The sequence below is a fragment of the Schistocerca americana genome, chromosome 4 (genome assembly GCF_021461395.2).
Source record: "Schistocerca americana isolate TAMUIC-IGC-003095 chromosome 4, iqSchAmer2.1, whole genome shotgun sequence".
Taxonomy (NCBI): Eukaryota; Metazoa; Arthropoda; class Insecta; order Orthoptera; family Acrididae; genus Schistocerca; species Schistocerca americana.
This window is the reverse complement of record NC_060122.1, coordinates 504,080,579-504,107,696: the sequence shown is the minus strand read 5'-3', so window position 1 is coordinate 504,107,696 and position 27,118 is coordinate 504,080,579. Positions and strand designations below refer to the sequence as shown.

Genomic DNA, 27,118 nt, shown 5'->3' with positions numbered 1-27,118 from the left:
GGAAAGGTGGGAAGTGAAGTGGGTGGCCTTACTGAGGTTGTCTGGAAGGGGGCGATCGTTATGGAGAAGGGGGTAGTGGGGAGCGGAAAGGGAACCAGTAAGACGATGGAAGGCAGACCAGTACTTGGAGGAGTTGATAGGGAGGGTGGCATTGAGTCGTGTGCAGGTCTGGCGCCAGTCCCGGCGTTTCGTTGCTGTAATAAGGTTCCGTACGTGTCGCTGTATTTGCCGGTGGCGTTGGAGTGTATTCCTGTCACGAGTGCGGAGGAAGGAGCGATAGAGGCGGCGGGATTCACGGAGGAGGAGGACAGCCCGCGGAGGGAGAGTGGGACGGTGTGGGTGGATGGTTTTAGTAGGAACATGGGCCTCCACGGCGTCAGTAATTACCGTCTGAAGGAAGGACGAGGCGCGGATGATGTCGTCAGGATGGCGATAGGTAAGAGGGTGGCTTTCGACTTGGGTGGAGATGGAGTCCCGGTAGGCATCCCAGTTGGCACGGCGATAGTCATGGACGACCTTGGGAGGGGGTGCAGGTTGCGGAGCCGGAGGGGGGCGGTTTGCAGACGTTATGGTGAGAAGGACAGGGAGGTGATCGCTACCTGTGGGGTCAAGGACGGCGACAGTGATACGCCCAAGGAGGTTGGCGGAGGCAATGACAACATCGGGGGTGGTGTTACTTTCGGGTCGGGTGTGCTGGGGAATGGGAACAAGGTCACCCTGGATTGTGGAGAGGAACTGATGCCACCGCCGAAGGGCAGCAGGAGTGCGTCTATGGATGTTGAGGTTGGCGGCAATCACATAGGTGGAGAAGGTGCGGTCAATGTGTGAGATGAAGTCATAAGGAAGAGGAGCAGTGGAGCGGACATAGATGGTGGCACAGGTAATGGTGAGGGAGGGGAAGAAGACGCTAAGGATAAGGTGTTCAGTGGGGTCATTGAGGAGAGGTTGTGGCCGGACGGGGATATGCTTAAGGTGGCCAATCGCGACTCCACCCTGCGCACGAGGACCAGGAGCATCAGTGCGGTGGAGGATATAGGGGGATGTGCGGATAGAATGGTGGGGCTGGAGAAAGGTTTCGTTCAAGAGGAAGGTGTCGACCTGGTGGTGGGAGAGGGTGTGCATGAGGAGGTATTTGTTGCAACGGAAGGAGCGAATGTTCTGGAAGAGGATGCGAGACTCGTGCCGCGCCATGACGGGAAGGAGGGGGGGAAGAGAGGGAAGGGAAGAGACTTAAACTAGGGTGTCGAGGCGGGTGAAGGTGAAGTGGGCTTGGTTGTGGGAGTAAGTGGCGAAGGTGTTCAGGTGGAAAACAGAGCGAGCAGCAAGGGATATTTGTTGGAAGGTGTGCGGGCGCTGAAAAGGGTGAATGTTTTGGAGTACAACGGTAATGAACCGGATGATGTCCTCGGCTGTGGGGGGTGGACGGAGGGAATTGTTAGGATGGACAGGAGGATCGACGGGACGAACCGGGACTGTAAGTGCAGGGGCGGCTGGAGGGGGTTTAGCTTTACACTTGTGGGAGCAGGTGGGATGGGGGCCATTGCAGGTATTACAGGAAGGGGGAGCAGCGAGGTTGGGGCAGTTCTTGAGAAAGTGGGAGGCCTTGCAATGGGGACAGGTGGGGGGGTTTTTGCAGTTGGGAGTCAAGTGGTCATTGTACATCAGACACCGTTGGCAACGGTAGGATTGGGGAGGGGAGTTGGAGGATTCAACAGGGTGGCGACGGTGGTATATCAGGGCACCCTGGGTGAGGAGATGGTCTATGGACGGGGCGGACTCTGAGAATACCCGCATGAGGTAGGTGGGACCAGAGGCATTGTGGATACGGCGGGCAGAGCGGATTTCCAAGTCCGGGTGGGAGTTCAGTTCTACCAACACCTCATCCTCTGTGATCACCGGGCTGAGCTTGGTGATCACAGCGGTGTAGGTGGGGGGGCGACGGGGAGGCTGGGGCTGACGAGGAGTGGAAGCGGAAAGGAAGGGTGTCAGAGAGGCGTGGGGGCCAAACATAACTCGTGGGAGTTTTTGCAGGAGGTCTGTGTGAAATGATGGGGACGGGGACTTGATAAGGACTGAGTCCCTGCGGGGAATGAGTTGGGAGATGGGAGCACCAGGTAAGTACTTTCGTATTTCCTTGGTGAGGGTACGAGCGTCAAGGAACTTAGGATCGGGAGTTGACAGGACAAAGGTGTGGAGGGTGGGGGCCAAGGTAGGGGTGGCAGGAGGAGGGGTGGTGTCCATGGTGATGGCAGGGGGAGGGGGAGGTGGCGCTGATTTTTTGTGGGAAGTGGCGGGAGCTGAGTCGGTAAGGACGCGCTTTTGGGGTTTTTTGGAGACTGGAGGCTGGGAGGAGGGGAGAGGGACGGGGAGGAGAGGGAGGTGGCGGATGGCAGATCCCTGTGGCGTAGTGGAGGCACCGGGAGAAGCAGCTGGTTCAGTGGTGGCGATGGTGGCTCGGCGCAACGTGATGCGTGCGGGAGATGCAGAAGACGACGCGACGGGGTCGGCGAGAGAGGGGAAGCCAACCACCTGAGGGGCGGCAGCAGAGGCGGCAACAGGGTGGGGGTAGTAGTGGGAGCTGTTGAGGGCGTGGAGGCTGGAGGAAGGGTGTAGAGGTGTGGGTATACAGCAGGGGAGGAGATAGGGGGGTGGGTAAGTGGAGGAAGGGAAGGGGAGGTGGAAGGAGGGAGGCCAGAGGCGGCACTCCAGGAAGTGACTGTGGGAGATGGGGAGGGGGAGGTGTAGATGACAGTGGAGGTCGGAGTACTCATTGCAGACGAACGGCGACGGACAGACGGACGTGCAGCAGGCGGCGTCGGCGTCGGCGATGGGCAGCGGCGAACAGCAGGTGGCGTCGGCGTCGGCGGCGAACAGACGGACGAACAGCAGGCGACGACGGCGGCGGCGGCGGCAGCGGTTGCGACGACGGCGATGGACAGCCAGCAGGCGGACGGACGGACGGACGGACGGACAAACAGCGACAGCAGCGGGCGGGCGGGCAGACAGACAGACAGACAGACACACACAATCTTCGAAGACGGAGATTCCACCCTGAGAGTAGCCCAGGCTTTGCAATCTGACGCTTTCGAAGGAGGGGATCCAACCCTCTAGATGGCGAAAACGCACTGAGCTCTTGTATTTAAGGCCCCGCGGCACGTGCGTGGTGGATTCACTTGGCGTTGCGCGTGCGGTACTTCAGCGAGTTCGATTCTGCTGCACCGCGCGCCCTCCGTGGTGAAAACTTGCCACATCGATATCAATTCGATTGTCTTCCCGCGGTTCCATCACAGAACCATGCCGGCTACAGAGGACACGAAGTTTTTCAACGATTGGATTCAACGCCGAATTCAATTGAAAACCGCCGTCTCGATTAATATGACACTCACTGTTAAAAATGGTTCAAATGGCTCTGAGCACTATGGGACTTAACTTCTGAGGTCATCAGTCCCCTAGAACTTAGAACTACTTAAACCTAACTAACCTAAGGACATCACACACATCCATGCCCGATGCAGGATTCGAACCTGTGACCGTAGCGGTCGCGCGGTTCCAAACTGAAGCACCTAGAACCGCTCGGCCACTCCGGCCGGCACACTCACTATCAGACAGTCGTACTTCCACGGATTCATTATCAACAGAACTCCAAAAGTTAGACGTATGGGCCAGAAGACTCTGCGCCGAAATATTGTGGCAGGAAGTTACAAACATCGGGCAGTTCGCCCGAAATTTTGTGGAACAGTATGTACACCGGGAAACTTTTGAATCTCACAGCTGTAAATCCACTGCAGCACTCATTTTATAATTTGTAATGTGGGAAATGTTACTCTGATTTTAACTTGTTTGTATGAGAAGACGTCAGAAGAGTACAGTGAGGTGACAGTCATGGGATAGCGATAAACACATATACAGATTAGATTAGATTCCGTTTTTATTGCATAGACCCAAAAATGAGAGGATTCTCGTGGGTGTGGATGGCGGTAGTATCGCTTACACAAGGCATGAAAGGGCATTCCATTGGCTGAGCTCTCATTTGAGCTCAGGTGATTAATGTGAAAAGTTTGCCGACTTGATTATGGCCGCACGAGAGGCATTAACAGACTGAAGGCGGTAGTTGGAGCTAGACGTGTGGGACATTCTGTTCCGGAATTCGTTAGGGAATTCAATGTGCCGGGAACCACAGTGTAGAGAGTGTGCCGAGAATACCAAATTTCAGGCGTTACCTCTCACCACGGACAACGCAGTAGCCGACGGCCTTCACTTAAGGACCGAGAGTAGCGACCCTTACATGGAGTTGACAGTGCTAGCAGACAAGCAACAATGTGTGAAATAACCGCAGAAATCAGCGTGGGAAGTACGACGAACGTATCCGTTAGAACAATGCGGTGAAATTTGGCGTTAATAGGCTATGGCAGCAGACGACCGACGCGAGTGCCTTTGCTAACAACTACGCGACATCGCCTGCAGCGCCTCTCTTGGACTCGTGATCATTTCGGTTGGATCCTAGACGATTGGGAAAACGTGGCCTGGTCAGATGAGTCACGATTTCAGGTGATAAGAGCTGACGGTGGTGTTCGAGTGTGGCGCAGACCCCAAGAAGACATACATCCATCTTGTCAACAAGGCACTGTGCAAGCTGGTGGTAGCTCCATAATAGTGTGGACTGGGCCTCTGGTCCAAATGAACCGATCCTTGACTGAAAATGGTTATGTTCGGCTACTTGGAGGCCATTTGCAGCCATTCATGAACGGGATGTTCCCAAACAACGGTGGAATTTCTATGGATGACTATGCGCCATCCTGATTTAGGTTTTCCGTGATTTCCCTAAATCGCTCCAGGCAAATGCGGGGATGGTTCCTTCGAAAGGGCACGGCCGACTTCCTTCCCTAATCCGATGAGACCGATGATCTCGCAGTTTGGTCTCATTCCCCAAATAACCTCAATCTCAAGTATGCGCCATATCACCGGGCCACATTTGTTCGCTAAGGATTTGGAGAACATTCTGGACAATACGAATGATTTGGCCAACCCGGTCGCGCGACATGAATCCCATCGAACATTTGTGGGACATAATGTAGAGGTCAGTACGTGCACTAAAACCTGCTCTGCCGACACTACCGCAATTATGAACGGCTATAGAGGCAGCATGGCTCAATATTTCTGCAGGATACTTGCAGCAACTTGTTGAGTCGATGCCAGGTCGTGCTGCTGCACTACGCCGGGCAATGGGAGGCCCGAAAAGATGTTATGGGGTACCCCATGACTTCTGTCACCTCTCTGTAAATCCTAAGACGACAAATGCTTGCTAAACACAGAATCAGCTCTGAAGAAAAGTGCCTCAAAGGCCGTCACTTAAATATTCATACCACTACTTGTTCGCTGTTATCAGAAGCCTGCCCGTCTATAAATATAAAAATTGTTTCATACTTATCAGAGAAACGGGTGCGAATATATCAATACCATTATAATCGATTGGTTGTAGTAAATAAAGTAATAAACGGACATTTATTTATTAGTGTCACGTAAAGTGTTAGTTTCCTTGCTTATACTTCTGTATTATTTCTTAATTCTAATGTTTTGCTGTTGTCTTAGAGCCCGTTTCCTTAGCAGAGCTAATGGCTCTCCAGTTCGTAATAATCTTCCCTCAGAATGAAGTAATGGGTTTTATATTCAATGAACGGCTCAAAAACGACTCGCTACGTCGACATTACAGACGTAAATGAAGTTCCAGTCATGTTCAGATTATGGCTGACAGCGTCCAGGAAACAGTTGCCCGCACAGCGCTGCTCACTGTTGAGCTCGTGGAAAAAGCGGACACCAGACAGCAGTGTGTCAACAAGCTGCACGCCGGCATTGCGTAACAACACGGCGCAGTGAAGGAGAATCGCTCCATGCGCTCACGTCAAGTGGGCAAGCTATTCAGCAAACGCCTTGGAATTTGACGTTGGCTGTTGCTATTTCCAACCAGTGAGTTGAGTTCCAGCTGGACACTGGAGCTCTTGTGTCATTAGTCAATGGTGGTATTGTCGATTCAGTTGCCTCCGCTTCAAATTACTCAGTGATAGTCATGTCCTGCTATGAAAAGACAATTTTGCAGAGCTCGCTCTTTACCGTTTACTGTCATGTACGCTATCCAGGCCAGCGTCACATGACTTCAGGGACTGGGCACTATTTCACTGTGCCGCAGCATACCGACTCGCCAAGGAAATTCGGGACATGGTGTCCAAAGTACGATCCAGTAGGCACGGGGCTGACGACGCAGCCGACCTATATAGAGAGAGACGAACGTTACGATAACGTGTGGCAAGGTGGTTGTAACGACGTATTGACGCAGCATTGCGTCAACTATTGTGCACTCCTTCCCAGCAGACAGCCAAACAAGTAGTTATTTGTACGCACCAGTCGAGCCACTGTGCACAGGTTCAAGTCGGTAACCATGAGAGATGGCATGCCTTTACGATGCACACAGTGACTTGCCCCCTCTCATATTTATATCTTACTCTGAGCAAATCTATTTGGGGAAGTGTAGGCGAGTATGGTCATTACAAGGCTAGTATTGAGAAGTCAGAAGATATAAATATTTTCCTCTCTAATTGCATGTGGTGAAAAGTTGCTATTCCTTCACACGCGGACTTCCCACACAGCGTCTCTCGTCACCCGGGTGGTCCGGTGACAGGCGAGTTCTGCTGAGCTTGAAAGGGTTAAGCCGACGGATGTGAGGGAGTCGAGTGGATGCTTTCCAGACGCCGACATTGTCATAAGAGCGGGGCCGACACGCCCACAGGGGCCTGAAGGAGTGGCTGGGGTTAGAGATTCCGTTACTTAGCAGAAGCTTAGTGAAAACACTTTCCGACGGCCTACCAGGGAGGCGTGGGAATGACTTGTGTTCCCAGGCAGTCTTTGCGGGCAAGTACCCGCGTTTTCTGCAAAATCATAACTGCAATTGGCTTGCCCAGGGGATAGCTCCGTGACGTAGCAAAATCGGCGCAGAAACTGGCGCCAAGTATCTCCATTGGTGGAATAGTAGTGCTTCGGCAATAGAGTGAAATTTTCCACCGGTTTTCGAGTTGCTGATTGGCACGTTTAACCATGGCCACTGTGGTGGGGGCGGTAATGTTCTGTGTTAGGCTTGTACGGGTGCTCTTGGTAGAGTGGAGTCTCGCTTTTCGGTCAGAGTAGGTTACAAGACTGAGCTCTCGCTGCTCTGGACCTTCCGTTGGCTGTCTAATATACTTTCATTTAATTGTAACTGCTTGACGAAGTTGCTGAAGTTTCGACTTCAACGTAACTTTCCGAGTACAGTTGGCAATTGAGCGTTCTGCGTACAAGCGACCTATGTTGTCCGTCTTGAGCAGTTTTGGCTAAAGTTAACTGTATCGGAGTTACTGTGTGACTTCGCTTGTTAAAATCAATCACTGTACCGTCAGTGGTTGTGTGGCGAGCCTTCTTCGTCTCCCTAAGAGGCGCAATTGTTTTGCTAGGAAGTCTTTAGTCTGGAACAACCAGACCAGGATTATTTGTTTCGGGCTATACTCGCGACATTATCATCACCACGACGGGACGTCGAAGCAACCAGCCATCGCCTCCGGTACGCCAGATTGTGTCCTTGCAGTTAAGAATGTATGTCCACAGCACCGGCAGATTAGGGAATTTTGCTATATGATAATCAGAGCTCAGCAGAGCGCGCCTGTTCGTCTTTTATAACGTGGCTCTGTATTGGGTGTTCATTGAGTTCTCACTACTGTAGCAGCAATTAATGTTTGGTTGGCTGTGTGTTTCTCTTAAGATTTGAGTTGCAAGGAATTGCCTCCACATACCACTTGGTCATAAATATCACAAGCTAGTTTATGGACAACTTCACTTCACAGCATTTATTTGAGTATCCAATTTGACGTATTGTAAATGTTTCATGCGTTTTGTTTATTATTTTGAGTTTAGTCATAATAAATCAAATTGTTATTTTGGACAGAACTTTCATTCTGTAGATCGGTAGAGCAGCCCTTTCATTTCTCACTACATTAATGAAACTTTCCTTTATCAAATTAATTTCTATTAAATTAAATTATTGCAGGTGCCAAACTCTTTTCTATTCCACTTGCAGGGTCGATTACAGTCAGTTCGCGATTCTTCTTAATCCATGTGCAACAGCAAAAGTCGGAGCTAGAAAAGGGGGGGGGGGCTTAGAGCATCATTTCCATATGAAGATTCTAGAAGAATTTAATGTTAAATACACTGCTAGCCCCGGCACCTCGCAACCATAACCAGCAGGCACTATGATGCCAGGCCTCTCCAGCATCTCTTGATAGGAGTCGTCGTCACCACTTGTACACTGACATTCTGAGTTTGGGCACCAAGCAGTCCCACCTCTACACCACTCAGTACAGTGGGCCACTCTGGTCAGCGCCTGCCACCGCTGTGGGATCGTTGGCTGCAAGCTGTCATCTCAGCATTCTGTGCATTAACACTGCCAACCCACTTCACTACCATCCAGACAATGCACTGAAGCACAGAGTCACATCACGTGAACCAGAGAGGGACACCTGATCTCACCACGACATATGGACGCCGGGATCGACACCAGATTGTAACTGCTGTAGCTTTTTGGATCAATGAAGAGTATTCATGCACGCCGTCTCTCTTCCTGCAGCCCCCTTTTTTTTCTTAATTTAATATCATCGATTGCAAAAGTAGTGTTTTTAATAAGTTTTGAGAATAATTTTTTTCATTTATGAGTGACATCCACTCATCGTATTTCTGGTACTTCCACGAAGATCTCGAAGTAAAAACGTTAGCGTAGCGTCGCCGCCGCTGTCTGTGGTGCGGTGGGAACGCTCCGAAGATCAGCTTCCGCGCTATTGTTCCGAGAGACGCCGACGGTCAAACGTGTTTTTGCGCCGGCGCGTTCCATTAACGGACGCACCATTTACGGGCGACGGATCAACGTGCCTTCTACGTCCGCCGTCTCCTGTCATCAGATACGCGGGTAGGGTGACCCTTCTTCGTGGGAACGGAACTTTTTCATGAAGATTCTGTGCTGGGATATCTGATTCTCACCGTGCGTTCTAAGAGTAGAGGGTATATGTCGTCTCTTACAAGATGAAGCACAAATACTTCATGTATGATGGGAAGTGTTCCGGTGCAGTTGTCGTTGTCGTCTCTGCACAGCTACTGCAGCCAGCAGCAGTGTTACCGTTTGGTCTAAGATTTCTTGGAATTCTGTCAAGCCCCCTTTACGTAACGAGTAGGCTTGACTACTTCGGTGATCTGGCGGAAGCAATGTTACTACAGCGGCAAGACAATTCATCACAAGAAGTTATTTACAAACTAAGGAAACCTTTGATAGTTATATGTATTGTAGTAGACAGTTCTCGAATTTACTCCCGTCCAGGTAACTTCTCGCCCTCAAATTATTCTCGGGACCGAGAGCTGGCTGAAGCTCGGAGAGTCTACCAGCTGTATCCATGCAATCGAGAACGCCTAGCGGTTGGCCATGTGAATCCCAGTCACATTATCTAACGGGACATAGCCCATATCCTGTGCCTGTACGGGTTTGACAGTAATGAACACCACGTTTGTCAGTGTGGTAATATGGGAACACCCGACCACCTTATCTTTGACTGTAACGCCTATAATGCAATCAGGGAACCAGTAGAGACTAACCAACCACACTATATGTGCTTGAAACAAACATCGAGTGGTGGAAAATAACAATCTTGCTAACATCATTTCCGGCGTGAAGAAGTCAAATTTGCCAGAGTACGTCATATTAATAACGAAGTTCTAGCGAGTGCATCTAGTGTTAACGACACGTGAGGCCAAAACCGCAGTACCTCATCACCTCCATGATTGTGCGGCTTCCAGGTCCACCTGTGTGACCATGACGAGGAGATGCCCATCGAAGGGAAGTGCATAACACATGAAGTGTAACAGTCCCGAGTTTCCTCCGAGGCGAGAGAGAGAGAGAGAGAGAGAGAGAGAGAGAGAGAGAGAGAGAAAGAGAAAGAAAGAAAGAATGATAATAAAACTACAGAAACTTAGAAGTTAATACGACGGCAGAGACCGAATGGTAACGTACTCTGATGCGATTTCAGAGCTTATTCACGTTTGTATACAGGGTTTTACAAAAAGGTACGGCCAAACTTTCAGGAAACATTCCTCACACACAAATAAAGAAAATATGTCATGTGGACATGTGTCCGGAAACGCTTAATTTCCATGTTAGAGGTCATTTTCCATGTTCTTCCACCTACTCTCAATGGAGCACGTTATCATGATTTCATACGGGATACTCCACCTGTGTTGCTAGAACATGTGCCTTTACAAGTATGACACAACATGTGGTTCATGCACGATGGAGCTCCTGCACATTTCAGGCGAAGTGTTCGTACGCTTCTCAACAACAGATTCTGTGAACGATGGATTGGTAGAGGCGGACCAATTCCATGGCCTCCACGTTCTCCTGACCTCAACCCTCTTGACTTTCATTTATGGGGGCATTTGAAAGCTCTTGTCTACGCAACCCCTGTACCAAATGTAGAGACTCTTCGTGCTCGTATTGTGGGCGGCTGTGATACAATACGCCATTCTCCAGGGCTGCATCAGCGCATCAGGGATTCCATGCGACGGAGGGTGGATGCATGTATCCTCGCTAACGGAGGATATTTTGAACATTTCCTGTAACAAAGTGTTTGAAGTCACGCTTGTACGTTCTGTTGCTGTGTGTTTCCATTCCATGATTAATGTGATTTGAAGAGAAGTAATAAAATGAGCTCTAACATGGAAAGTAAGTGTTTCCGGACACATGTCCACATAACATATTTTCTTTCTTTGTGTGTGAGGAATGTTTCCTGAAAGTTTGGCCGTACCTTTTTGTAACACCCTGTATAAATACGCCAATTTTGGTACTCATACATAATACGTTCATGGATATAGCACGATAATTCCATAAGGCATGGTAACTATGGTATCTCCCACGATAATGCGACTATATGGAAAGTGCACCATGTGCAATGGACTGGTAGGGCAGCGTGTATCTGAATGCCAGCATAAAATAAGCTTCCAGTACAGGAGGTCACAGCACTGGGTAAAATGAAACACATACGTTGGGACTTAGTGTAAATTTATTGTGCACGAGTAACATTAAAAAAAAAAACGAATCAAAATCAACTGCTGTCGATCAAAATAGCCACCCCTCCCTCCCCAGTGGATCCAGACAACGTTGCCAAGATTGTGGAAGGCGTTGCATGCCACTGGCATTGCCATCAGTGTGTGACACCTGTCGCCGAAATGCCGTGAGGATATCCGCTCTGTTTGCAAAGCGCTTCCCACGCTACGGTTTCTTCCGGTGCGGAGTTAGATCGAAGTCGCATGATGAGTAGAATGGGTGGGTGAGGGTTCCCACCCCCACCGTTGTACACAATTCTTGATGACGTATGCAGCTTGGGCTCTGGCGTTATCACGGAGTATGACTGCAATATCCAGCAGTGCCGGAGTTTTCGCCGTGTTTCACAGCTGCTCGCAGTTCCGCATGACAGTGAGTAGCATTTCTGCCAGCAAGAAAGGTAATTTTCGCGCATAGTCGGTTCTGCCACTCAGCGTACTTACATACGTCTTGTAATACGGCCAAACTCACACTGAATGTTCAGGCGCCGCAAAAACACGGTCGCAATCTGTCGGTTGATTTCATTACTACACAGACTAAAAAAAGTTTTGCATCACCTCGGTTCTGAGAGTTCAGGAACCTGTACAGAAAACTGGACTAGATATCAACATAAACATCATTTTCGCCCCTTTTTATTGCTCATGAAAACCACACATTGCAAGTTGTACCACCATACAGCGAGACCTTCAGAGGTGGTAGTCCAGACTGCTGTACACACCGGTACTGTAGTATCCAGTAGAACGTCCCAGTGCATTGATGCATGCCTGTATTCGTCGTGGCATACTACCCGTAAGTTCATCAAGGCACTGTTGGTACAGATTGTCCCACTCTTCAACGGCGATTCGGCGTAGATCCCTCAGAGTGGTTGGTGGGTCACGTCCATAAACAACCCTTTTCAATCTATCCCAGGCATGTACGATAGGGTTTATGTCTGGAGTACATGCTGGCCACTCTAGTCGAGCGAATTCGTTATTCTGAAGGAAGTCATTCACAAGGTGTGCCCGGTGGGGGCGGGAATTGTCGTCCATGAAGACGAATGCCTCGCCAATATGCTGCCGATATGGTTGCACTAGCGGTCGGAGGATAGCATACATGTATCGTACAGCCGATGCGGCGTCTTCCGTGACCACCAGCGGCGTACTTCGGCCCCACATAATGCCACACCAAAACTTCAGGGAATCTCCACGTTGTTGCACTCGCTGGACAGTGTTGTCTGAGGCGTTCAGCCTGACCGGATTGCCTCCAAACACGTCTCCGACGATTGTCCGGTTGAAAGCATGTGCGACACTCATCGGTGAAGATAACGTGATGCCAATCCCGAGCGGTCCATTCGGTATGTTGCTACGCCCATCTGTACCGCGCTGCGTGGCGTCGTGGTTGGAAAGATGGACCTGGCCATGAACATCGGGAGTGAAGTTGCACATCAAGCAGCCCACTGCGCACAGTTTGAGTCGTAACACAACGTCCTGTGGATGCACAAAAAGCATTATTCAAAATGGTGCCGTTACTGTCACGGTTCCTCCGAGCCATAATCGGTAGGTAGCGATAATCCACTGCAGTAGTAGCCCTTGGGCGGACTGAGCGAGGCATGTCATCGACAGTTCCTGTCTCTCTATATCTCCTCCATGTCACTCCTAGACGCCTGGACACTTACCTTGTTGAGAGCCCTTCCTGGCACAAAGCAACAATGCGGACGCGATATTACAGCGGTACTGACCGTCTAGGCATGGTTGAACTACAGACAACACGAGCCGGGTACCTTCTTCCTGGTGGAATGACTGGAACTGATCGGCTATCGGATCCCCTCCATCTAACAAGCGCTGCTCATGCATAGTTGTTTACATCTGTGGACGGGTTTAGCAACATCCCTGAACAATCAAAGGGACTGTGTCTGTGATATAACATCCACAGTCAACGTCTATCTTCAGCAGTTCTTGGAACCGGGGTGAAGCAAAACAACTTTTGATGTGTGTATATGCCGCGAGCTTTCGAATGTATTTACTGCGATTACAGTGACGCTACATGTTATCATGGTATACCATAGTTGCCATGACTTATGGGATGACCCTCGTATATTTGCTTTTGTTTCTACTTCTTAACTTTTGCTGACTGATTACTATTATCAATACTATCATTTTTTGTTATGATATTATTGTTCGTATTTTAGCCCGAAACGTAAGTTTGTAATCTGAGCATGTAACACCTTCAAAAAAATATTAAAACACGAGCTATATGATACAGAGAAAGAGAGAGAGAGAGAGAGAGAGAGAGAGAGAGAGAGTCTGTTTCCGTCTGAAGGAAACAATAAAGCCGCGCGGTTAGAGGCGCCATGTCACTGATTGCGCGGCCCCTCCCGCCGGAGGTTCGAGACCTCCCTCGGGCGCATGGGTGTGTGTGTTTTTCTTAGCATAAGTTAGTTTAAGCAGTGTGTAAGTCTAGGGACCGAGTACCTCAGGAGTTTGGTCCCATAGGAATTTACGTACATTTGAACATTTTTGAAACCATAAATAAATACGAGTACATAAGTCTAAGCCATGGTCTCCCTTCACAGTTTTTACCTACCTTCGAATTCCTATCTCCCCCCTCCCTCCCCCAACACACACACTCTTCCCGTTATTACCAAATTATTAATTCCCGTCCTATCAACCGATCCTTTATTTTAGTCAAGTTGTATCTAAAATTTCTTTTCCCCCAAATTCGGTTCATTACCTCTTCATTAGCAGTCCGATCCACCCATCTAGTCTTCAGCGTTCTTCTGTAGTACTACGTTTCAAAAGCTTCTATCCTCGTCGTATATGAACTGTTTACCGTTCACGTTTCACTTCCGTACAAGGCTTCGCTCCAGACAAATACCTTCGGAGTAAAAACTTCCTGACAACTAAATTTGAAGTCAATATATTTCTCTTCTTCAGAGAAGCTTTTCTCGTTATTGCCAGTCTACGTTTAATATCCTCGCTGTAAATCGGCCATCTGCCCAAATAATAAAACTCATCCACTGTTTTTGTGTCTCGTTTCCTAATCTCGTTCCCTTTCCTATTTAATTCGCTACACTCCATTATCCTTGTTTTACTCTTGTTGATGTCTGTCTCGTAACTTGTTTTCAGTGCAGTGTCTATTTACTTTAACATAATTCAGTTATATCAAAATAAAGTCCACTGTGTTCAGAGTTCCACATTATTCTCTGTTACTCACTCCGTTCAACATTCTACGCATCCAAGACCCATTCATCTTTTCAACCAAGTCTTCACTTGTTGAAACAAGGCAATGTTACAACCTGAAGAGAGGGCACTAAATTTTTTTAACGTCATCGTAGGCAACTGAAACAAATCAAAACTCGATTCAGAAGAAGTCTCCAAGAATCAGATGTGGGCTCTGTTTTGCACGGAAGATCAAGAAATAGCCAGTAATAAATTTTCAAATACTCTTTAATAAATTATTGGTCATTAAGAAATATCTTGATTAGATTTTCTGGTAACGCAATACTGACTACTATTCAAGAACAGCAAGCTAAGGAACGAAAAATATCAATTTAATATCCTATCGAGACTGAATACCGAAAATCTAAAGCGGGATGGCAGGGTAGGGACTGGAAGCCAGTAGTGTCTTCACCACCTTGCTCGGTATTATGCAAAATCAGAATACGTTTCAGCCCTTATGGTCGACCGAGCGAGGTGGCGCAGTGGTTAGCACACTGGATTCGCAGTCGGGAGGACGACGATTCAAACCCGCGTCCGGCCATCGTGATTTAGGTTTTCCGTGATTTCCCTAATTCGCTTCAGGCAAACGTCAGGATGGTTCCTTTGAAAGTGCACAGCCGAATTCCTTCTCCATCCTTCCCTAATGCAAAGGGGCTACTGACCTCGCCGTTTGGTCACCTTCCCCAAAAATTGAAAATCTGTGGTAAGGTATTATGGGACCAAACTGCTGAGGTCATCGGTCCCTATGCGTACACACTACTTAACCTAATTTATACTAACTTACGCTAAGGACAACGCACACATCCATGCACAAGGGAGGACTCGAACCTCCGGTGGGGAGCCGCCCGGACCGTGACAAGATGCCACCGACCGCGCGGCTACCCCGCGCGGCCCTCCCCCAAACCAACCAACCTTATGGTCCCATCTTCAAGTTTCCCTTTACATAAATCTTTTGGGTCCTGAGTGTGTCGAGTTCGTGGAATTGTGCACTGTTGCTACGAGATACGTACGCAATCAATCATGGAAATCGGAACTTCAGATTTCCAACTCTGAGATAATGATAATAGTATTTATCAACTATTCAGTTCATTTTCAAAATATCGGTACAGTGCCCCTATTGATGTAAAGCAAGAAGAAAGATTAGGGTGATTACAACCTGTCGACAGCGTAACCTTTCGACACGGAGCCTTAGCGCAGTTGGAAGGAAATGGGGAACGAAATCGGTCGTGGTCTTTTCAAATGAATCATTGTAACGTTGGTCTGACATGATTTGGATAAATCACAGATAAATTAAGTCGGGAGTGGGCGAGAGGAAAAGAATGTGATCTGAGGGCGAACTTCAGACCCGCTCCTCCGAAATGCCTCTCCAGTGTTAGGCAGTTCAATGACTGTGCCGCCTCGCCGTGCGGGATTAGCCGAGCGGTCTGAGGCGCTGCAGTCATGGACTGTACGGCTGGTCCCGGCGGAGGTTCGAGTCCTCCCTCGGGCATGGGTGTGTGTGTTTGACCTTAGGATAATTTAGGTTAAGTAGTGTGTAAGCTTAGGGACTGATGACCTTAGCAGTTAAGTCCCATAAGATTTCACACACATTTGAACATTTTGAACTGTGCCGCGTCATTAATTGTACTTGTGAAATTCCATCCTTCCCGACTCGGGTCAGCGGTTGACAATATAAGTAATGGAAATGGAACATCAGAACCGTATTTTCAGTTTAGTATTCGGAGGACTATTTTCAACGCTACATTTGTTTTATCTTCAGGCCCTACTATTAAAGGGATAAGTACCTCCAGTCAATGGCTCATATATCATAGGATCCATACCACTATAGTGACTACACGTTCGGAGTATACACTCCTGATGAATAGCTTTCCACGGTGCCTATTTGTTGCATGGATCCTATGATGCATGAGCCAATGACTGGAAGTACTTATTTGCTTAGCAGTAGGACCTGAAGATGACGCCAGTGCAGCGTTGTAACAAGTCGTCTGAATAACGAATAGTTAGAAAATACGGCTGCGGTGTTCCATTACTCATGAAGTAAACTCAGTTACAAATGGGGAGTACAAGTTAAAAGCGGATGAACAAACTGGCAGTAACCGTCAGCAAAATCACTTCACCTAATGCAGCAACCAACCATCTCTCTGTATGAGCTCACACCAAATGAGAAGCTGGTATATGGCTACAGTATCGGATGCTCGCGTCCATTTTTAAAAACCTTACTGGTTGTACGTGTCTTTTATTTCAGTCAGTCTATGAGGCCTCTTTCCTCTGAGAACTGTAGAAGACGAAGGATGAATGGAAGTTAATTGTAAAGAGTGACTCATGAATGAATGCAGGACAGCTACTTGTATTACAAATTTGATTAATGTTTATATAACAATTCGTATCAATTTATACGCTAATTCTGCAGCAGTTGAAAGCATTAAAATTCGACTAGCCATATCAGTACGCTCCGTAGGAACTAGAGGTCAATCTTACAGATTTCTGTACAGTTATAATCTCATTTTCGGGAATTGAAGAGATTAACTAAGATGGCGTAATGTTTATTTCAAAAGTCTCTTTTCCTTGGGCGCACCAGATCACGCCCAAAAAGACGGTTGCGCAGAGGAAAGTCCTGGAGATTTCCATGAAAAAGAAGTATCATGATGTCCCCTAACAATACTCCATCGTCGCTGACCGCTCTGTTTTTGTATCTACCAACTTTAGAAAGCAGACTCACTACCACCACCCTTGTATAAATACACAAGGGTGCTATTTCCTGCGATCTGATAGCCTACTTCCTTCGAGACACCGTGGAGAGGAAGACTGCTTACGTCACTCCTCCAGGGCACATGATAAAAGGACGAATCTGATGCGATTATCTCTCGTTTTGTCTCATACAGGCCATTGTAGTCATGGATCACGTACGTTCTGCGGACGTGATTCATCTCAGCACACTACTGTACACAAGCCTATGCTGTTTCAAAAACCGGTAGGAGTGTCTAGAAGCGTTCAAATGTATTAAATCGGAAAGATTTCCTGTTCATCACGTACGTGCTTCACTGGAAGCTGCTCCAAGAAGTACACGCCAGGGCCTACCAACAGAACCTGCATGACATTTTACGATCGCCGGTCATTAGCCTCCCTTGCTCTCGGAATTTTGTCTGCGAAATCATTAGACAGCAAGAATTCCCTTCACATTGTGACTAGTCAATGCTTTTCCGCCGGCCGGAGTGGCCGAGGGGTTCTATGCGCTACAGTCTGGAACCGCGTGACCGCTACTGTCGCAGGTTCGAATCCTGCCTCGGGCATGGATGTGTGTGACGTCCTTAGGTTAGTTAGGTTTAAGTAGTTCTACGTTCTAGGGGACTGATGACCTCAGAAGTTAAGTCCCATAGTTCTCAGAACCAATGCTTTATCCGACACATGTATCAATTGCCCAGTTTACGTGCCTATTCTAACAAACTTAGCCACTGTTCATTACTGATGTTTACTGTAATGCGTGTAACTTCCAAATATGTTTCTTGGCTTCTAAATAACGTATGTTGAAGACTTTAAAAGCTAGTAACTGGCCTGTGTTCTTCTAACCTTCTGTAAGTTAGGCAAGAATAAAACAATTGCATTCAGAGCAACGAACCATTAGGCGTCATTATTTGATTGCGGGGGTGTGGTTTTCCTGCTTTATCGATTATGTGAACATATATTGTCGATATGGTTGAAATTAAAATATTGGGCGCCAACAGCACGGTTATCTTGCCATTCAGACACGAAGTCGGTGTTTTCCATTGTACAAACTTCCGCATTGACTGATAGGTTTCATCTGATAACACCTTTTCTCCTGGCGTTAGAGACTCAAGGAGGAGTAAGCAAGTTCTTGCCTCCCGAAACGAAGGAACCAACCAAGCAGAAACTACCCCACCCCCGGAAGTTTAGTCTCGTTTTTGAAGCTATGCATGCATATAAATATACTTTAAGACAAAATAAATAAAAATAAAAAAAACACACCACGAAGAAATTATCCGAATGGTACGGAAATCGGTAGACGTGATATAGATGTACGGAAAAACGAATGATTATAATACCATGATTTAGTCAAGAGACAGAGCTTCATAAATTGAGCAAGTGAGTAACGCATTGGTCCTCTCCTGGCTCTTATGCAGTTATTCGGCTTGCCATTGATTGGTAAAGTTGTTGGATGTCCTCGTGAGGGCTACCGTGACCTTGCTGGCTGCAGACCACTCTATACTGACCTTCAAAGCTGCTTTTGGTGGAGGAATATGCAACAATCAGTCGGTAGGGTGCGGTCCCATGGGCCTAATCATAATACGAGGACATGCTGAAAGTAATGCCTCAGAATTGTTAATGAGAAAACTCTTAACGTTTTTAAATAAAACAAGCTTTATTAACAACTTAGATCTTTATTTTTCACGTCTGATATTAATTTCTCAACACAGCTACCCTGGCGACGAACACGTTTCTCCCAAGTACTGTCATTGTCGAATGTTTGACTTTGTTGACAGAGCGACAACCTCACCTCTGCTTCCACCGCTTCATCGTTACCAAACTCAAGTTGTGGAAGGTGTACAAGTTTTCGAAACAGATAAAAATCAACTCTTCGAAATTTCGATTTCAGTTTTGTGCGGGTCTCTCAGAACTTTACAGTGTTTATGGTGGTGACTTTAGGGGTGAGTGAACTTTAGTGGCGAAATTTCTCCGATACTTTTTTGTTTCCTTCCTAATAGCATGAACAACCCAGCGTCGCACATTACTGATTTCAATACAGTCATCGCCGTACACAGCTTTCATTCTTCTACGAATTTCAATTGGAGGTATGTTTTCTGCGTCAGAAACTCCGCTGCAGCACCAGTTTCTCATGCGCTGTCATAGTTACGTTACACACCACCATATTACGCGCTATACTTTGGAGCCCTGTAGCTGCAGAGGGTTGCTACTCGTATCGGCGAAGCGGGAAGGTCGACCGAGTAATATGCACGACATTTAATACCTCAACCTATATTGACAACAGAGTGGAAAATCCAGAGGCATTACTTTTCAGCACGGCTTCGGATGATGTTACGCAGCTATAGCACGTCTTACAAGACTATAGCGTGTGATCAGCATAACGAGAATGAATTTTTTCTTGCCATTTGGCTTCGTGTCCAAATTAAATAGGACCATTTTTTTTCTTTTTGTTATTAGATCTAATGTGTAATATTTGGTTCACTGTTATGTTTCTTTCGAAGTGCGAACTCGCCTCAAATTAACTACATAAAAATAAATTCTTTTTTCCTAGATACCTTTGTTGTTACGGAACTATTCATGAAGAATGAATAGAGTAACGGGTAGACTACTTAGTTTGAGACAAACGTTAACAGCAGTCGGTCTGATAAACTAGCCACCCTGACTGTCGTTTCTAGGCAGTTTACCGTATCTGTTGAATTTATTTCTGGATCACCATCTGTTTTCATGATCAATACACAGTACACAAACGATTAAAGTTCTAAATAAGACGCCATACACAAATATCTGATGTGCTTGGCGGAAAATCCCCTTTCCCCTCCCTTTTATGTTAAAGTGTGACGGAAAGGACCTCTGGCCACACGAATAAAATTGCTGGGTGCAAGGTAATACAACGCGTACAACTTACTAACCCCAGGAAAACAACAAAACCGAAGTGACTGTAGTAATATTAGCAGTAGCAGTAATAGTTGTAATATCAACAATAGAAGATGACGATTTTGCGGAAGTGTGGTTCATCTGTAAAGGAGACCGCATAAAGGACGCTAGTGCGACCTACTCTTGAGTACTGATCGATATTTGGGATCCGCACTAGATCGGATTAAAGGAAGGTAACGAAGTAGTTCAGCGGCGAGCTGTTATATTTGTTACCGGTAGGTTCGAAAATCATGCATGTATTACCGAGATGCACCGTGAACGCAAACATCAGAGATGTTAGAGAGAGAGTATATGACGCGCGGGATTAGCCGAGCGGTCTCAGGCGCTGCAGTCATGTACTGTGCGGCTGGTCCCGGCGGAGGTTCGAGTCCTCCCTCGGGCATGGGTGTGTGTGTTTGTCCTTAGGATAATTTAGATTAAGTAGTGTGTAAGCTTAGGGACTGATGACCTTAGCAGTTAAGTCCCATAAGATTTCACACACATTAACATTTAGAGACTATATACTGAGAATTCAGGAGAATAGAAGAGGAATATTTCCGCAGCTTTGGTCAAGGAACCATGTCGGAATGAATAATAAACGCCACCACAGAAAATTGTGCAGTAAAACAGCAATGAATGGGAATACGCAAAACATATTAATGTGTTTATGTCTTTGTTTGAGGTATATATAGTTCTGTACAGTAAATAGAATAACGGCAGTGGGACCTATTCTCATGACTTCTGACAATGGTTTGCGGCTGGGTTATCTTTCTGCTGTTTGATCAAGTTTCACGCACGCTATGTCGTTGTGGTTCTCGTCGAAGGGTTTTTGGAATGCTACAGAGAAAGGTGCCGCAATTCGACAGCTTTATCCGTTAAAAATGACATCGGTAATTCAGGAAGTTCACCATATTTTTCGCTATAGCTTATGGAAGATAGTGGTGTCCGTCCCCGGTAGATGAATGGTCAGCGTGACGGATTGTCAATCCTCTGGGCCCGGGTTCGATTTCCGACTGGGCTGGGAATTTTCTCCGCCCATGGACTGAGTGTTGTGCTATCATCATCATCATCATCATCATCATCCTTATCGACTACAGGTCGCCGAAGTGGCGTCAAATTGAGAGACCGGCACCCGGCGAAAGGTCCGCCAGACGGGGGGAGGCCCTAGTCACACGATTAAATGAAATAAATCGAAGATAGTACCTCAGTATATTTTCTCGTTCCAAATCTGTTTGGTATGATTTCTCTTAGATGCCTTACCCCGGGTAAGGAACAGCGGTGGACCCAAAATAGAAACGTGTAGAGTACACTTCGTAATCGTTCTCCGCTTTCTAGCTTTGGTCAAAGTATCGAGGACAATGTTTTGCGTTTTTTGTGTTGCATAAAAACCAGTTGTTTGTAAAGTCATGACCTCCACAAAAAGTACAAGATTATCTGTCTTTCTTACGTCCTTCGTTACAGTTATTCATCTACCAGAATTCCACATGCAACTCATCGTCCATACGTCGGAGGAAGTCAATAGCGAACCAGACGATTAGGATGCTACCTATCAAACAAGTCAGGTGTGCCACATTGTCACCACGCACAGTAACGAGTGCAAATATTTAGTCATAACTACTCACGTGGAGCGACGCCGTGTTACGTTCCAGCGGCCCGCGAGCTGGTTCCGCAAGGGGCCCCTGAGATCGCAGCTGGTCGGTGAGTATTTACTGGGACGCTTGGCGGCCAGGTGTCTGCAGCCGTGCGGGAGACGAGCCGATACGCGTGCGCAGCGTGCTTAATGGCGCTTTAAGCGCCGTCTCCGCGAGAAGTACCCGCCGCGGCGGGGAAGCCTTTGTGCTGCGTGGCGAGATACCGTTGCTTCGGAGCTGGCCTCACAGCTGCGCAGCTCGACTGCAGCTGCGTTCGTACGTGCTTCAGATGCAGGCATCGTAATTATCTCTAAAAAGACCTGAACGTCATTCTCTTTGACTTAATTTGTGCGAATGTAATATAGGACACACTTTTTCTCGATCGAGACTCATTTAATGACTGTTCAGTTTTTTTATTCTCTCTTTCAGTAGATTTAAGAAGGGAACATTGCGCTGCAGCAGGTTATGTTGCTTTCTTTCAGTAATTACGAAATAGAGTTGAACGATCTGACATCGTAGGGAATGTGAGAGCTAAAAGACTCGGGTGGTACGGACTTGTGAGCAGAGGGGAGAACACGGTAATAAAGGCAGTAGAGAAGCCGAAGGGAAGAGACCACTAGGACGACCGAGAATGAGATGGGAGGATTATACCATGGGAGACATTCAGATACTGGGTGTGGGAGATGAAGATGCAGATGACAGGGAGGTGCGGAAGGCTGGACTGAGTGAGCCCAAGGACCGGCTGCGGTTTCTATGGCCAGTATAAAAATGGTTCAAATGGCTCTGAGCACTATGGGACTCAACTGCTGTGGTCATAAGTCCCCTAGAACTCAGAACTACTTAAACCTAACTAACCTATGGACATCACACACATCCATGCCCGAGGCAGGATTCGAACCTGCGACCGTAGCGGTCGTGCGGTTCCAGACTGTAGCGCCTTTAACCGCTCGACCACTCCGGCCGGCTGTGGCCAGTATAATTAAATATAAGTACACTACTGGCCATTAAAATTGCTACACCAAGAAGAAAAGTAGATGATAGACGGGTATTCATTGGACAAATATATTATACTAGAACTGACATGTGATTACATTTTCACGCAGTTTGGGTGCATAGATCCTGAGAAATCACTACCCAGAACAACCACCTCTGGCCGTAATAACGGCCTTGGTACGCCTGGGCATTGAGTCAAACAGAGCTTGGATGGCGTGTACAGGTGCAGCTGTCCATGCAGCTTCAACACGATTCCACAGTTCATCAAGAGTAGTGACTGGAGTATTGTGACGAGCCAGTTGCTCGGACACAATTGACCAGACGTTTCCAATTGGTGAGAGATCTTCAGAATATGCTGGCCAGGGCAGCAGTCGAACATTTCTGTATCCAGAATTGTGTGAATGCTCTGAAAAGCTAATCATTTGCATATCACAGCATCTTCATCTTGTCGGTTAAATTTCACGTCTGTAGCGCGCCATCTTCGTGGAGTAGCAATTTTAATGGCCAGTAGTGTAAGTTAAACGAACTATGAAAGTGGCTGTAGGAGCACACAGCTGGTCCATTGTCATTAGGTGTTGCATCCCCTTGGGCATTGATCCGGTTGGTAGCGGTAGCTGATTGCCGTTGCATCATCTCAGAAAGCACATGGTGTTTATAAATTAGTTATACAAAATCAAACGTCAATTGTGGAAAAAGAGAAATAACTTGCAGAAATGTTTGACACAGCACTGAATGCAGTATATCCTCAAGTTTTATTTACACATCTTCATTGTGGCTACCTCCTGTAAGACGACAAATATCCGATCTTTAATCAGTTTCCTGCTAAAGTCTATGACGCAAGTCTTGATGTATGGTGGCAACTGCTCGTGTTATCCGTTGTCGCAACTCGTCGAAGTTTCTCGGAAGCGGTGGAACAAACACACTGCCCTCACTGTAACCCCATGCGCTGAAGTACACTGGGGTTAAACCAGGTTGATCTTGGTGGCCAGGATGTTGTCCCGCCACGTTCAGTCCAGGTCGACACATTCCTACGGAGATACACGACAAGTTCACGATGAAATGTGGTGGCGCGCCACGTTGCTGGAGGATAAGTTCTTTGCCCATATCCTGTTGTATTTGAGGCATTGGATAATATTTAAGGGTGTCCAGTTCCGACAGGCCAGTTACAACTGACTCGGCAAGGAAGAAACGATTGTCAGTCTTGTTACAGCTTGCAGCGCAAGAAATATTTGCCTTAGGCGAGTCTCGTACATGTTCGATATCGTGACGTGGCTTGTTCTGACCCCATATCCGAACAGTACGTTGATTCACTTAGCCGGCCGCGGTGGCCGAGCGGTTGTAGGCGCTTCAGTCCGGAACCGCGTGACTGCTACGGTCGCAGGTTCGAATCCTGCCTCTGGCATGGATCTGTGTGAGGTTATTTAGGTTTAAGTAGATCTAAGTTCTAGGGGACTGATGACCTATGTTAAGTCCCATAGTGCTCAGAGCCATTTGAACCATTTGATTCACTTTATCGCATGTATGGAAGGTGACTTCGTCAATGAACAATTTTTTTTTTAAGAAAATCATTTTCAGTCTGCAGTTTGCTGAACATTTATACACAAAACTCAGCTCGCTTTTCTTTGCAACTTTCTCTTAAAGCTTGCAACAGTTGCAATTTGTAGGGTTTGAATGGGAGGTGTTTCCGCAGTATCTTCCACACAAGACATATTAAATTCTAAGGTGTGACGTCTCGTTGATTTACCTGGACTATGAATGTAAGACTGCCATTCTTGTTCAACTGTATTGTCAGAGACAGTTAGCCGATCCTGACCCGACGTCCTATGCGATCATTTCGGTGAAACGATTGTACCAATTTTTCTTTGAGTTGGTGATTTATGATATTTAGTCCTGAATTGTCTCTGAACTGTAGTGGCGTAGTCATAAAACGATGATCAACACTGCATGCAATCTGCACCGTTAGTCGTCTGAATCACGACTGTTGGAATTAATCACGCATGCCACCTAGTGGGAACGTTGGGAACTAACACTGTTAAGCAGGAATAAAACTTGAGGATGTACCACATACTGTATCCAGCATTTCTGTGAATTATTTATACTTTTCATAATTAAAGTTCAAATGGTTCAAATGGCTCTGAGCACTATGGGACTCAACATCTGAGGTCATCAGTCCCCTAGAACTTAGAACTACTTAAACCTAACTAACCTAACGACACAACACACATCCATGCCCGAGGCAGGATTCGAACCTGCGACCGTAGCGGTCGCGCGGTTCCAGACTAAAGCGCCTAGAACCGCTCGACCACACCGGCCGGCTTTCATAATTAAAGCTTACTTTTATATAAATACTTTATAAACACCCTGTAAACAGGTCTACTATAGACTTAACTGCCCCTCGACATCCTGGATATTGACACCGCTTAAGTGCGATGTATACATATACATATGTATTGTCGGGGACAGATCGAAGCATCTGCTGGCCTAAGGAATGTTCCGCCTTCATACTGACAGTTCAGAGAGACACGAGCCGTGATGGAATTTTAATCGTCAGCAGCGTATGAAGGCCAAGGTTATTACACCCCGCAATATCGTATTCTCCTTCATAAAGGTCTATAGACTGACTTGTTTATCAGCCATTTTTCTCGACAGCAATTAAGCGTTAGTGGCACTACAGCGTGGGCGGATCGTTAGAGGAGCACCTGAATCCTGCGGCTCTTGCGGGAGTCAAGGCTAGAGGCAGAGCGCCACTAGTTGCGAGTCGAGGCGGGCCCTACGTAGAAAGTAGCGCCCCTCCCCCTCCCCCGCCCCCTGCGGGTCGATCGCAGGCCTGGGGCAGTGCGGCCCAGCTGGCGCCGCCGCGAGCTGTGGGCGGTGGGCGTGGCCGCCCCAGCCAGGGTTTCACAAAGCCGCACCGGCAACACACGTTCCGCACGTTGGGTCGCACAACACGGAGGATGCTAAGTTCACCCAACCTGGATATGATGTGACGTCATTATGACGTATATACGCTTTAGTCGATTAACACATCTATCGACTTTTACGAACGTTCGAGATTCTAAACTGTCGTCAGCTAGTGGTTTGTTTTGACACGTGCGATTCTGATAACAGCTCAGTGTGGCAGCGTTATGTATTTCGCCAAAATAAAAGTAAAAGAGCTGGATATTAATAGAAATATTCCTGACCGTGGCCTTGAAAACACCACGGAAAACACGTTTCGTAAAAAAGTGAAGTCGTCTTATGTCCCGACCAGATTAGATTGTGTGATTGTTGTATTGAACGCTTATGCCGAAAATAATATTTATTTATTATCAATATTTTAGTATGGTTTCATACAATTGGTCTTGTCAGTACATATTAGATTGTAGCAGCATACTCTTGCTGACTTTTTTTTCTTAATTTATATAGCTGAAAGAGAACTCGTGCAAGTTTGTTAGCTAAGTAATTTATATGTCCATCCCAAGATAGTCTTTTATCAACCATAATTCCAAGTAATTTTACACTCGGACCGCAGAGACAGGTATCTTAGTGTCCAGTAATGACTGGTGTATAGAATGATTGAATTTCGAACTTAAAAAGAAAAATATGAGGCATTGTTGAAGAATAATCGTCGACCGGAGATGAAATACGAGGGGAAGTGGATTTCTCAATGTAATCTTAACCAAAGGTTAGTGTCTTGACGCATCTAAAGATTTTGGCTGCTGAATGCTTCTTCTCACCGAGTACGAATAACCGACGCACTTCAGCTGGGTCAGAAGTACATCAATTTCTGCTTGAGATTCACAATAACCACGCAATTGCCCGTCGTCATCGATGTTGAACTCTTTCAGCTTTTCTCTCATTAGTCTCTCGAATGCTGAACACATAATTAGAGACGAGCAAACGAAAAACAACGCACAGGACACAAACACAGTACAATACACGATTAAACGCAAGGAACGCAAAACACATTTAAACGAATGGCGCAGAGCACAGCGCTACCCTGTCACAACCTCTCGAAAGTTCACAAAAGTCGAATCTACATCTACATCTACATCTATACTCCGCGAGCCACCTTACGGTGTGTGGCGGAGGGTACTTATTGTACCACTAACTGATCCCCCCTTCCCTGTTCCATTCACGAATTGTGCGTGGGAAGAACGACTGCTTGTAAGTCTCCGTATTTGCTCTAATTTCTCGGATCTTTTCGTTGTGATCATTACGCGAGATATATGTGGGCGGTAGTAAATGTTGCCCATCTCTTCCCGGAATGTGCTCTCTCGTAATTTCGATAATAAACCTCTCCGTATTGCGTAACGCCTTTCTTGAAGTGTCCGCCACTGGAGCTTGTTCAGCATCTCCGTAACGCTCTCGCGCTGACTAAATGTCCCCATGACGAATCGCGCTGCTTTTCGCTGGATCATGTCTATCTCTTCTATTAATCCAACCTGGTAAGGGTCCCATACTGATGAGCAATACTCAAGAATCGGGCGAACAAGCGTTTTGTAAGCTACTTCTTTCGTCGATGA

General features: G+C 47.0%; 1 long non-coding RNA gene across 2 annotated transcripts in view; it reads left to right on the top strand.

Annotated features, from left to right (window-relative positions):
• Positions 1–27,118, top strand: part of LOC124614015 — a 96,021-nt gene that overhangs the window by 47,017 nt on the left and 21,886 nt on the right. Inside the window, exon 3 of one of the 2 annotated variants that reach the window (XR_006979678.1) lies at positions 21,451–21,552. The exons of the other annotated variant lie outside the window; for it this stretch is intronic. This is a non-coding gene — a long non-coding RNA (uncharacterized LOC124614015). Of the gene's footprint in view, positions 1–21,450; positions 21,553–27,118 lie in introns of those variants that run through there. 2 annotated transcript variants of the gene reach the window in all.